Raw genomic sequence first — 13,068 nt, 5'->3', positions numbered from 1 at the left:
GGGCACTTGGGTTGCTTCTAATTCTTTATCACTGTGAACAAAACAGTAATAAACATGGGTGTGCATATACCTGCTTGCATGGCAGTTCTGGTTTCTTTAGAGTATAATCCCAGTAGTGGAATTGCTAGGTCAAATGGTATTTCTATTTGCAACTTTTTGAGAAAGTGCCATACCACCTTCCATAGTGGTTGCACCATTTTACACTTTCACCAATAGTGTATTAGGGTTCTAGTTTCTCCACAACCTCGCCAGTATTTGTTGTTTGCTGCTCTGTAGAACTTTGCTATTGTTACTGGCGTGAGATATCCTGTGCTCATTTTTCAATTGGGTTGTTTACGTTTCGACTATTCTATACATTCTAGATAAAAGCCCCTTATCAGACATGTCACTACCAAATATTTTTCCCCAGTCTTTGGCTTCCCTTTTTATCCTGTTGGAGAAGTTTTTGGATGTGCATAGGAATTTGATTCTTAGAAGATCTCATTCATCTATTTTATCCTCTCCTGGTTGTAGATTTTCCAGGATGCTTGGAAGACTGTTTATGCTATGGATTAGTGCTTGCGGGGGTTTTTGGTTGTTTTTTTTTTTAATTTAACAAGCATTTCTTTTTATTCTCTTAGAAAAGTGGGGGAAATATTTCTTAGAGAACTGCATATAAGAAACCTAAATGGGTTTTCATGTCATGTACTTGGAATAAGAAGCTGGATTCAAGAATCTCTCCACTGCCATCCTTCCAAATCCAAAAACCACATGGCATCCTTTTATAGATCCTGAATACCTACAGGTTTTAAAGGTTATTCTCTCTGAGTTCTTGGAACAAGGCAGACTACAAGATACTGGGCTCCCTGCCTAGAATGAGGGATGGGTGAGCAACAGAACTGACTAGTCTTTATTCACTTAGCCCAGACCACTGAGTTCTGGCACCTCTAATCTTTAATCCTGAACATGGCACGGTAGTTGGGAAGGCTGTTACTGATCTTTAACCATGTAAATCCACTTTAAGCCAAACAGCTCCTGGATTCACTGGATGAGACAATTCCTGTATGCATGCTATGATTTCATTTCACGTCTCTTTTTACAGTGAGAAGGTAAAGAAGAGAAAGTTCTATTTTAGCCATTTGGACTGACTCAAGCAGCAATCCTGCCTCCTGTAGCCTTCCAAATACGTTCTCTATTGTAAGTTCTCCTTAAGGAGGCCAAGCTTCTTTAGGGCCTCTCAGCGAGCTGCTTCTGTGGAGCCTCAGCCAGAGAACTTCACAGTGATGCCCTGGGGTCTGAAGCCCACCGCTCTGGGGAGAGAACCTGAGCATATTTTGACCTCCTGGCTACAGCCTGGTGGCTGGTGGTCATAATAACTCTTGATGGTATTCTGGCAGGCAAGTTTATTACTCAGAGCAGGGTCTGGGTGGATGGTGATAGTCTTTCCAGTAGAGACAAAGGGGTTGGGCTCACTCTTTAGGACATCTTGGATGTTCTGGAAGCCATTGGCCAAGGCTGGAGACGGTTCTGTCTGCACAGCTTTGGACCTCTGGCTACTGGGCTGCCCTCCTGTCCCCAGGCACACAGCTTCTGTGGCAGGACTCGGCTTGCTTTGGTCATGGGCCACCCGCTCGGGAGAGAAGCTCCTCCTCTGCTCAGTGAGGTCGCTCTTTGGTGATCAATTTTCCATTTCTCCCATAGTGAGAAAAGAGACATAATTAATGTTGGCTAGGACCTGAACTTTCCACTCTTGTACATTAACAGCTGCTTTGGAGATGGTTTTATTGAATTCCTTTCCCAAACTGTTGGTCACACTGATGTTGCTGGGGAAGCAGTGGAACTTGGGTGCCGGCTGTATCACACATCTGTGCCACAAGAAGAGGTCTTTGTTTCGAGGGGACAAAGAAGATGGTGTCCTCCATTCTCCAGGCCTGCTGTCCTTTAAGGGGGATGTGGGAAAGCACTTCATTTCCTGTCAACTTCTCAGAAATATTCTGAGCAATAACAAGTGGAGTAGGGACCAAGTGGAGTAGCTTTGGGTGCTCTTTTGGAGGAGAGGGAGACAGCATCTCTTTTCTGGGGTGGGCTGGACTTGAGGTGACAGGAGAGGAAGGGTCTCTGGAACTGTGGAGTCTGGTGGTGGAGAAGTCTCAGCATTTCGCTTCCTGCATTCCAAGACAGGAATACCTTCCTGTTTGACAGGTTTGGCCTCTGTGTGCTTCACTCCTTCCTGATCTGCCGTCTGAATAGCATCTGGAGGGCACTCAGATTCCCCAGCTGCAGGTTCTGGATGCACTAAATCAATGACATCTTCTGGCTCAAATTGACTGGAAGTGCTCTCTTCCAGAGATTTTGGAGAGTGGCAGTATATACCACTATCACACAGCCCTTGTTTCTCAAAGTCCTCTTCAAATAGGGAATCAATAGTTTCTTCAAAAAACAAGATGACATCTTTTTTTCCTCATGTGTGAAGTGCTTCAGGCTCTCATCATTCAACGCGAAACTTCTAGACCAAGAAATGTTGCTTTGACTCTCTAAACTCCCTCCTCTGCTCAAGTCACTGAGCCTGCAGCTGGGTGCCATGTCTGAGTCCATCTCCAAAAAGTCAGATTTCAGGTGTTCACAGGCATTCCCAGAGAAACCTCAGCTCCTGGGCTGATTAGAGGAAGTGGGGAAGGGGCCAGTAACTCATAGCGAGGGAGCAAATTACTTCTAGCAGAAGCCCGATATTTGAGGACAGCAGGTTCCCACGCTGGCCACTACTCGGAGATCTTGTGCCACAGAGCCTGCCACCAGGCAGTCTCAGGTCACCCTATGCACGCTCCTGTAGGGTTCTTTCAAGCTTTTCTCTAATGAAGTTTATAGTTCTTGGTCCTTGATCCACTTTGAGGTGGTTTTTATGTATGGTGTGAGGCATGTACCTTGTTTGAGTTTTCTGCAGATAGTTTTCCAATTCTGCCAATACCATTTGTTAAAAAGGCTGTCATTTCTCCAATTAACTGATTTCATCTCCCTGTAAAAAATCAGTTGACCATAGGTAGATGGTCTGATTTCTGGGTTCTCAATTCTATTCCATAGATCTACGTGTCTGTCATTGTACCAGTACCATGCTGTCTTGACTACCACAGCCGTGTACCAGGATTTGAAATCAGGGAGTGAGATGCCTCCTACTTGTTTCTCTTTTTAAGGAGCACTTTGCTTATTCGGGGCCTCTTTCCAATCCAAATGAAACTGGGGATTGCCTTTTCCATCTCATTGAAGATTGGAATTGGTATTTGTATCAGGATTGCAAAACTGTACAATTTTTACAGTTGGTATCAGAAACATGATTATTATAATGGCTATAGAATCATGGACATATAGGACTTTGTAAGGAAAGACTATGAAAAGTATAGGTTTTGATTATTTGATAGTTACTTTGGTTGCTGCAGCTGAGGGGTAAAAAGCTACTTCTGAAGTGGCCAGAGACAAAAAGCCAGGCTAATTATACTTGAGAGTTTATAGAATGCTGCAGTACCAATTCTCCCAGTCAAAGACCCAAAGCTATATGTAAATGAAAGTTCAGGGACTTGTCATTGCAATGTATCATCAAGTTGAAACAGACTCATAGCTGACCCTCCATTGGGTTTCTCAGAAGCTCTTTTTCCTGCAGAGAATCTAGTGGATGTGTGCCTTTTGATTGGCAGTACAACTCCTCACCACTAAGCCACCACAGACCTCTAAGGAGTAGAGGAATGAAGATGAAACTAAGAAACTCTTGAAAGTGTATGTTTTAAAAATTATGTTTAAGGAAGTACGATTTCAAAAAATACTAAATAACTTGGGAGAGACTGAGAGCATTATACTTAGTGAACTAACTCAGTCTCATAAGGACAAAATACTGAATAAGACCATCATTGAAAAATAGAAGGATAACTAGTAAAAGATGTATAAGGATCCAAGAGGGAAAGAGTGGAAGCAGAGGGATGAAGATGGGTAGGGGCAAAATCACAGAGTTGCACAATTTGGTGGGTGGATGGGGGCAGTAAAGAAAATGGGAAAGATGCAGCAGGGACCTGAAAAGATAGGGTGATGATGGGCATAGTCCAATGGTGATTAATTTTATAAAACACAACATATGGGAATGATTGCATGAAACAATGTGAAAAAAGAATAGTGTGAAACACAATGTACATATACTTTGTAAGCAAACCAATATAAAGTAAACACTTTTTAAAAGATTATGTTTATCTGAAGGTATTAGAAATAATGACTTTCTCCCATTTTATGTTGTAAAACATAAGATGGAAATGAATATTGGGGTTGTTGGTTATTTTAAGGATGGTATCTACCTTCAGGTAGTACTTGAGTATATGCTGAGAAAACTGACAAAAGTAAAAACAAAAACTACCCAAAATCACCAGAATCAACAGATTTTTTTACACCCTCAATTGTACAGGCCATGGACTTTGCAATCACTTGTTATGCATCAGAGAGCTGGACAATGACTAGGGAGGACAGAAGGAAAATTGACGCCTTTGAGCTGTGGTGCTGGAGAAGAGTATTGAATGTACCATGGACTGCCAAGAGAACAAACAGATTCATCCTGGAGAGGGTTAAACCAGGCTACTCCTTGGAGGCAAGGATTCTGGGGCTTCGTCTGACATACTTTGGACATGTTGTAAGGAGAGACAGGTCTTTGGAGAGGGACATCATGCTGGGCAGAGTGGAGGGACAGCACAGGAGGGGAAGACCCTCTATGAGGTGGATTGATTCAGTGACTGGGGTAATCGGGATGGGTGTGTCAGAGGCAATGAGATTGGCACAGGATAGAGCAGGGTTTAGGGCTGTTGTGCATAGGGTCGCTATGAGTCGCAAACGACTCAACGGCACATAACAACAACAACAATTGGATTTATGAGGCTATAAATCTTAATGGGAGGAAAATGCCCATCTTTTTCCCTTCAAGCAGCTAGTGGATTAGGAATTGCTGAAGATGTTCATGCTTTCTGTTGACAGAAGGACAAATCAAGGATGTTGTCACTGAAGTTCCTACAGAAAGTCAAAGGCTCTTGGAAACAATTAGTCCAAAGCATTAATAGACCTTGTAAAGCCCAGCTTCCATACCGCTGTGACTAGAGGAACTAGGCTCCCACTGCTGACTGCGCTATAAGGGATCACAATAGAAGGTCCTGGATAGAGTGGGAGATAAACGGAGAACAAAACACAAAATCACAGAAGTGGCCAGGGTTACTGCTGAGAGGGAAACTGCTGGAACCCCTGAAACTACAGTCCTTCAAGCCTCAAAGCAAAGTCATCCTGTGGTTCAACATACAGGCAAACAGTAGTCAGGTGTGTCTGGTGAATCCTACCAGGGAAGTTCTTAATCCTTAGAACAGTCACCCATGCAGATGAAAAGGAAGCATTGGCACAGCCGTGGATCTGAAGGAGCAAGAAGGGAAAACATCAAAGCATGAATGCAAGTAAGAGCCACAGAGAGATAGTGGGAAGAGTGAGGTTATAATGTAGGGACTGCAATACATGTTATGAAACAGAAGATATGGTTAAATGGAATACCAATCAACTAAGAATGTTCACTCTACCAACCACATAAAGTTAAAAATAATTTCTCAGGCACTACTTCAGAATGCAAAATATAACAGTGAACACAGGAGTCATTCTAACTTCCTAAAACAAATCTAGCAAATTGTGTGTTCTGCCATATATATTTTGAAAATATCCCAACAGCAGTAACTAAACATCTTATATCCTGCCAAACTCTAAAAATATTTCCTTTAAAAATATGTTTTCCTGTTCTTCTATTCTGTTCCTTTTGCCAAGGTCCTCTGACAAGGTCAAGCTAAAATGCCAAAGAAGCCTGCAGTGAGTAACAAGGCAACAGTCATCAGGCTGTAAAATAGCTGGTGAAATTGTTTCTTTTACAACTATCCCACCAATTTAAGGTATTCTAGTCAAAAGCAAGAGAAATTATTCAGAACATTCCATCAGAGTCAAGCAGAGAAATGCTGCAGGTTGTTTGCAATGACTATGTCATGAAACAAAATTCTTAACGCTTCCTCTTTTGTTCAAACAATAATAATAATAATAGTAATAATAATAATAAAGGAGTAACAGAGTTTGCTGTACTCCCATTCAAAAGAAAAAAAAGCCCCAACCACTTCACCACTATCAAGTTGGTTATCACTTGTAGAGACTCCATTGGGATGCCAATGCTGTGAATCACAGTGATGGAAGAAGATGGGCAGTCTTCACCTGTGCTCACAACCTCCGAAAACCCTTTGAAGGATCAGCTATGAGTTGGTTCCAACTCAGCAGAGATGAGTAATGAATACACACATATGAAGCAGCCATTTAACAATAAAGCTGAGTGAACACATTTGCTCTATTTTGTTGTTCAAGAGCTATCAATCCAGAACTGATAATAATGATAGGAAAGGCAGGAACCTTAGAAGGTAGTGACTTCATGTTATGCAGCCTTTGCTCTGGACTCCTGTCATGACAAAAATACCGAATCACATATCCCTTTTAAACAGTTTCCTCCCTCATCTGTTTCAACGCAGTACACATTATTGAACTCCTCTTTCTCAGTCTCCCCCAAACCCCGATGTCAGTCCTGTTTTACAACAGTGGCACCATGCAGTATTTGTCCTTTTGTGACTGAGATACTTCACTCAACATAATGTCCTCCAGGCTCACCCATTTTGAATAATATTGCATGAGTTCCTTGTTTTACAATGCAGTGTAGTATTCCATTGTGTGGATATACCACAGCTTCTCTATACATTCATTTGTTTGTTGAAGGGCACTTAGGCTGTTTTCAACTCTTTGCTATTGTGAACAAAGCCACAATAAACATAGGTGTGCATATATCTGCTTGGATGTCAGTTATGGTCTCTTTGGGGTATATTCCCAGTAGTGGAATTGCTGGGTCAAATGGTATCTCTATTTGCAACTTTTTGAGAAAGTGCCATACCGCTTTCCATATTGGTTGCACCATTTTACACTTCCACCAACAGTGAATAAGGGTTCCAGTTTCTCTACAACCTTGCCAGCATTTGTTGCTTGCTGGTCTATTAAATTTTGCTATTCTGACTGGGGTGAGAAGATACCTCATAGTTATTTTGATTTGCATCTCTCTTCGAGCTAGGGATTTTGAACATTTCTTCATGTGCTTATTAGCATGTCTTCTCTGGTGAAGCATCTATTCATATCCTGTGCCCATTTTTCAATTAGATAATTTATCTTTATCTTGTGTGGTATAAAACTCTTTTTAAAAAACTAGAACAAGAACTAAATCTGGAAATTTCTTGTTTAAAACATCTGTTTTTAAATATCTCCACTTGATTTACCTGTGCAATGGAACTAAAACTTATAAGAACTTTTTAAATTTCAATTTATTATTAATGTTAGTAAAAATTTACAGAGACTTTGGATTTCCATTCATTTATTGTTGCACTTTCCCCCCCTTCCAACCCTTCCCTCCCTAGTACACTACCCTCTTGGAAAAGTAAATGCAAAACTCTTTCATTGTTTTACAAACCATCCCCCAGGTCCACTCCACCATGTAGCCTTCACTCTAGACTCTGGTCATGACAAAAATACCTAATCACATAACCCTTTTAAACAGTTTTCTCCCTCATCTGTTTCAATGCAATAGACATTATTGAACCCATATTTCTCAGTCTCTCTCCAACCTCAAGGTCAGTCCTGTTTTACAACAGTGGCACCATGCAGTACTTGTCCTTTTGTGACTGAGATATTTCACTCAGCATAATGTCCTCAAGAGTCACCCATTTTGAATAATATTGCATGAGTTCCTTGTTTTTTAATGCAGCATAGTATTCCATTGTGTGGATATACCACAGCTTCTCTATACATTCATTTGGTTGTTGAAGGGCACTTAGGCTGTTTCCAACTCCTTGCTATTGTGAACAAAGCTGCAATAAACATGGGTGTGCATTACAAGAACTTTTTACAAAATGAAGACTAATTACTATCTTAACAATAAATGGACAATAACCGTTTACAATGACCTACGCATTTATAGTTGAACCCTAGGAAGAATGTCTGTTCCCATGGTGCCTTGCCTATTTAATCACATATGTTCACAAAGGCTATTGACCTGAGGCCACCAAGATCCCATTGTCAAGTTAAGCAAGCAGTGTCAGGCTCTCAACATCAATTTAAAATGGGTTGCTTTCTGATGGAAAATGATCAGAATTTGGAAGATCAAGATGATCAGAAAACATAGATTATCTCGGGGTACTTGATCTTTCTTTTGCCTTATGTGGTGGTGGTGTTTAAGTACTGTCGAGTTGGAACTGACTCAGTTGACCATCCAGCTAAGCTTCAGAGGATGTAAATCACATGGAAGGAGACTGCACATCTTTCTCTACAGAGCAGCTAGTGGATTTGAACCATACCTTTGAGTTGGCTGCATTAATTCCTTATCACTAAGCCACCAGAGTTCCCTTTTATTCAAGACAGAAATTTAGGCTAGGCCTGGAGGCCTCAGGGAACTATCTTTAATATTTAATATTGAAATATGTAATAGTTTTTCCTTTCCCATTGACCTGTTGCCCAGAATCTCAGAGTTCTAAAACATAACTTCTATTAAGACTTCTAGCTATCTCAATAGTTATTCTCACAAATTTTAGGAAGTTCTGGTGGCCAAGTGATAAGATGCTGTTGTTGTTGTTGTTATGTGCCATCGAGTCGCTTGCGAGTCATAGCGACCCTATGTACAACAGCCCTAAACTCTTCTCTGTCCTGTGCCAATTTCATTGTCTCCGACACACCCATCCCGAATATCCCAGTCACTGAATCAATCCACCTCATAGAAGGCCTTCCCCTCCTGTGCTGTCCTTCCACCCTACCAAGCATGATGTCCCTCTCCAAGGACTGGTCCCTCCTTACAACATCACCAAAGTATGTCAGATGAAGTCTCAGAATCCTTGCCTCCAAGGAGCAGCCCAGTTTACCCCTCTCCAGGGTGAATCTGTTTGTTTTCCTAGCAGTCCATGGTACCCTCAATACTCTTCTCCAGCACCACAGCTCAAAGGCATCAATTCTCCTTCTATCCTCCTTAGTCACTGTCCAACTCTCTGATGCATAACAAGTGATAGCAAAGACCATGGCCTATATCAGATGCACCTTAGTCTCCAGCGAGACAACATTGGTCTTCAGGACTTTGGAGAAGTCCCTAACAGCAGACTTTCCTATCGCAATATGTCTTTTAATTTCCTGGCTACTGGTGCCAAGAGTGTTGATTGTGGAGCCAAGCAAACTAAAGCTGTGAACAATCTCAATCTCTGCACCATCCATCCTGATGCTGCTAACTGGTCCAGTGGTAAGAATCTTTGTCTTCTTGACATTGAGCCTCAATCCATATTAGAGGCTGCAGTCCTTGACCCTCAGCAGCAAGCGCTTCAGGTCCTCAGTTTCAGCAGCAGGGTTGTGTCATCTGCATAACACAGGTTGTTGATGAATCTTCCTCCAATCCTGACACCACACTTCTCCTCATAGATCCCTGTACTGTCATCCTAAAGGCATGCGGTTCGAATCCAACAGCTTCTCCAGTGAAGAAAGATGGGCATCAACTGCCATGCAATTTACTGCCTCTGAAAACCTACTAGAGAGTCAGCAATCAGTGGTTCCAACTTTGTGGTACTCAACAACAGCAATGAATTGACTATGATTTAGAAACTCTCTGGACAATGACTAGGAATGATAGAAAGAAAAATGATGCTTTTGAGCTGTGGTGAAGGAGAAGAGTGTTGAATATACTGTTGATGGCCAGGAAAACAAACAGGTTCATCTTAGAGAGGGTGAAGCCAGGCTGCTCCTTGGAGACAAGGATTCTGAGGCTTCATCTGACATACTTTGAGCATGTTGCAAGGAGGGACCAGTCCTTGTAGAAGGACATCATGCTTGGAAGGGTGAAAGGACAGAGAAAGAGAGGAAGACCATTGATGAGATGGACTGATTCAGTGATTGGGGTAATGAGGGTAGGTGTGCCAGAGACAGTGAAATTGGCACAGGATCGAGAAGATTTCAGGGCTACTGTAAAAAGATAGGGTCGCTACATGATTTGACAGCACCTAACAACAACATACTCCCAAGTCTAATGTTAGAGACACTGTGACTAACATCTGATAGAGAGTAGTCCTTTTTTTCTCTGGCCCCTCCATGTTTCCCCAGCATGATGCCTTCTTCTAAGAATTAGTCCTAGTGTCACAGACGAGAACCATAGATAGGCAAGGGAGTAGAGAGGAAGCTCTCTGTAAATTTTCATTCAAATTAATAAAATTTACTAAAAATAAAAAAATAATTAGTCCTGTATGATAGCATGTCCAAAGTATATGAGAATAATTTAGAGCATTCTTGCCTCTAAGGACCAGCCTGCCTGCATGCACGTCCTCCAAAACAGATTTGTTTCTTTGGCAGTCTCCAAAGGATACTCTACTCTTCTCCAACACAAAAATTCAAAGGCATCAATTCTTCTGTCATCTTTATTCACTGTCCAACTTTTAGAAGCATAGGAAGCACTGAAGAGGACCATACCCTGGATCAGGCATGCCTTAATTTTAAATAGACATCCTTGCCCTTTAGCAATCTGGAGAGGTTCTTGACAGCAGAATTCCCCAATGTAGTATGTTCTTGATTTCTTGACTACTGCTATCATGAATGTTGGTAATGGCTCCAAGTAAAATAAAACTGTCAATAACTTTAATTTTTTTTCCTCCCTTCATCATAGCCTATTACTGGTCCAATTGGAGAGGATTTTTGTTTTCTTGATATTGAGATCCACGTTGAAGGATTTTAGATTTTCTGCAGGAATTACTCTGGGTCATCTTTACTTTCTGCAAATAAAGTTAAAATGCAGGTTGTTGATAAGTGTCTCTCGAATCCTGACCTCACATTCTTCTTCAATAGTCCAGCTTCCTGAATGATCTACTCAGGATACAGTTTGAACAGGCATGGAGAAAGTATAGAACCTTGATGCATAGCTTTTCTGATTTTGCACCATTCAGTGTTCCTATATTATCTTCAGACAATTGCTTTTTGGTCTATATATAGGTTATGTAAGAGCACATTTAAGTATCTGGGCTTCCTATTTTTTCTAAATGTTATTCATAATTTGTTATAATGCACACAGTTCAAAAGCCTTTGCATAGTGGATAACACATAAGTAAATGTTTTCTGATATTCTCTGCTTTCAGCCAAAATCCATCTGACATCATCAATGATAAATCGCTTATTGCACAGCCTCTTATGAATCCAGCTTGAATTTCTGGCAGTTTTCTATCCAACTTGATAACAATTAGTGAGAGGAATAATGAGTAATGACGCCGAAAATAGGGGGTTTTTGCTTTTTGGGCATTTGCATATAGAAAAATGTCTCTTTAAGTCTTTTGCTAATTTTTAAATTGTTCTGTTAGCTTTATTGCTGGTTTTTTGTTTTGTTTTGTTTTGTTTTTAGTTGGGTCTACAGCGATTTTATTGTAACAGAGAAACCAAGCTGCAGTAAATCTACATGATTAGAGCAGATGGTGGTCATCTTTGCCCAGGGGGAAGCCCAAGCCTGACTGGCACACACACCAAGTCCAGCACCCCATGTCTCCTGGGGCTGCCATGAGCTGCCTGCTTCACCCGGGGTGAGTAACTGTACAGCCACTCTTGGCCAAGACAGGACAGGTCTCTATCGGCAGAGGTGGCGTTCCAACAGGGAGAATGAAACGATGATTGGAGAGGAGGTGGAAATCAAAATACACGTCTCTATTATTATCTACGGGAAGGGATGGCATGAGCATGAAATGATGTTCTTCAGTCTTAAAATCAATAGTGATAGAAGGGGGGGTCAATAGACTGGAAGAAAATCTAGGCTGGCGTAGAGAGATTAAGGATCTAGGCTAATGGTGACAGATCTTTGTGTTGGAGGAAAAGAAAAATCAATGATAAGGATTAAGAGGGGAGATTTCAACTGCCTACAGGTGTCAAAAAGGAGAGCCTTCCTTTTTAAAGTAAGACAAGAAAAGGTCTATTTTGTCATCTTTGACCTACCTACAGAGGACTCAGTGCATTTCATCAAACACGATTTCTGCATGGTGCTATCTTTAGGAAGGGGAAACACAAAGCCAAGTAACCAATTGCTAATGTCCACACTAGGTCTTCTCGCAAAGCCTCTCATAGGTGTTATTTCTCATGTTGGTGAACAGAGGAACCCTTAGCACGCAAGGTGCTCCAGTTAAAGCTTCTGAAATATTGCAATGGTACGATTGACAGATTTTTGGCTCTGACTTTCTTACACCTGTAAACTCTTTTGGGAAAGCTGGAGATAAAAGGATTGGGGTGAGCGTGGGTATGAGGGGGAGAAGAGTTTGGTTTTGGAGCCACAAATGTCCAGCCACCAGCCACTGATGCCTCTGCCCCATTTCACTGTATGATCTTTTCTGCAAAACACATTCAATGGCTGAATGTTAAGTGCTGTGGTTGAAATAAACGATCTGCTAACCAGCACCCACCCTCCCCCGTCCTCCTTGTGCATCTCACAGCAGAGGCTGAAAACGGACAGGCTGCCCCTGTTCCTCCCGACCAGAGAAATTACTTGGTGACCTCATGAATGGCATGGGCAAGGTAGCCCACATTGCTAGAGGCCTGCCACGGAGATGCGGCCGTCCTGGTCATGTAGATGGAGAACTCCTTGGTGAGCCGCTCCACCTGCTCGGGCTTGAGCCCCGTGAAACAAAACATGCGGATCTGGTCGGTGATGTGCTGCCAGTTGTGGGAGAAGCCCTCCTTCTTGAGGTTGGACACCAGCTGGGTCCGCATGCTAATGATGCGGTCGGCCATGCCTTTCACTTCCTGCAACCATTGTTTTCGAAGATCGGGCGTGGTCAGAATAGTGGAGGCAATCCAGGCAATCAGGCTCCGTTGAGAGGAAGATTGGAATACATTGGACGGATCAAGATTTTCAACTGTGATTCCACCCTTTTGGCTGTATCAGCATCCGCACGCTCACCGTATAAGCCCATGTTCTTGTTTTTTTTGTTGTTGTTGTTTTTAATTTAGGTTGTTTATTTTTTATTT

General features: G+C 41.9%; 1 protein-coding gene and 1 pseudogene across 1 annotated transcript in view; both read right to left on the bottom strand.

Moving 5' to 3' along the window:
- Positions 1 to 13,068, bottom strand: part of LOC102867636 (ras-related protein Rab-31-like) — a 316,824-nt gene that overhangs the window by 72,995 nt on the left and 230,761 nt on the right. The gene's annotated exons all lie outside the window — the stretch shown is intronic.
- Positions 12,583 to 13,068, bottom strand: part of LOC102847129 — a 1,441-nt pseudogene continuing 955 nt past the window's right edge.

Source organism: Elephantulus edwardii, unplaced genomic scaffold (genome assembly GCF_000299155.1).
Source record: "Elephantulus edwardii isolate Elephantulus edwardi_28Jun2011 unplaced genomic scaffold, EleEdw1.0 scaffold00196, whole genome shotgun sequence".
NCBI lineage: Eukaryota > Metazoa > Chordata > Mammalia > Macroscelidea > Macroscelididae > Elephantulus > Elephantulus edwardii.
Note: the sequence above shows the minus strand (reverse complement) of the source record. Positions and strands in the feature narration are given on the sequence as shown.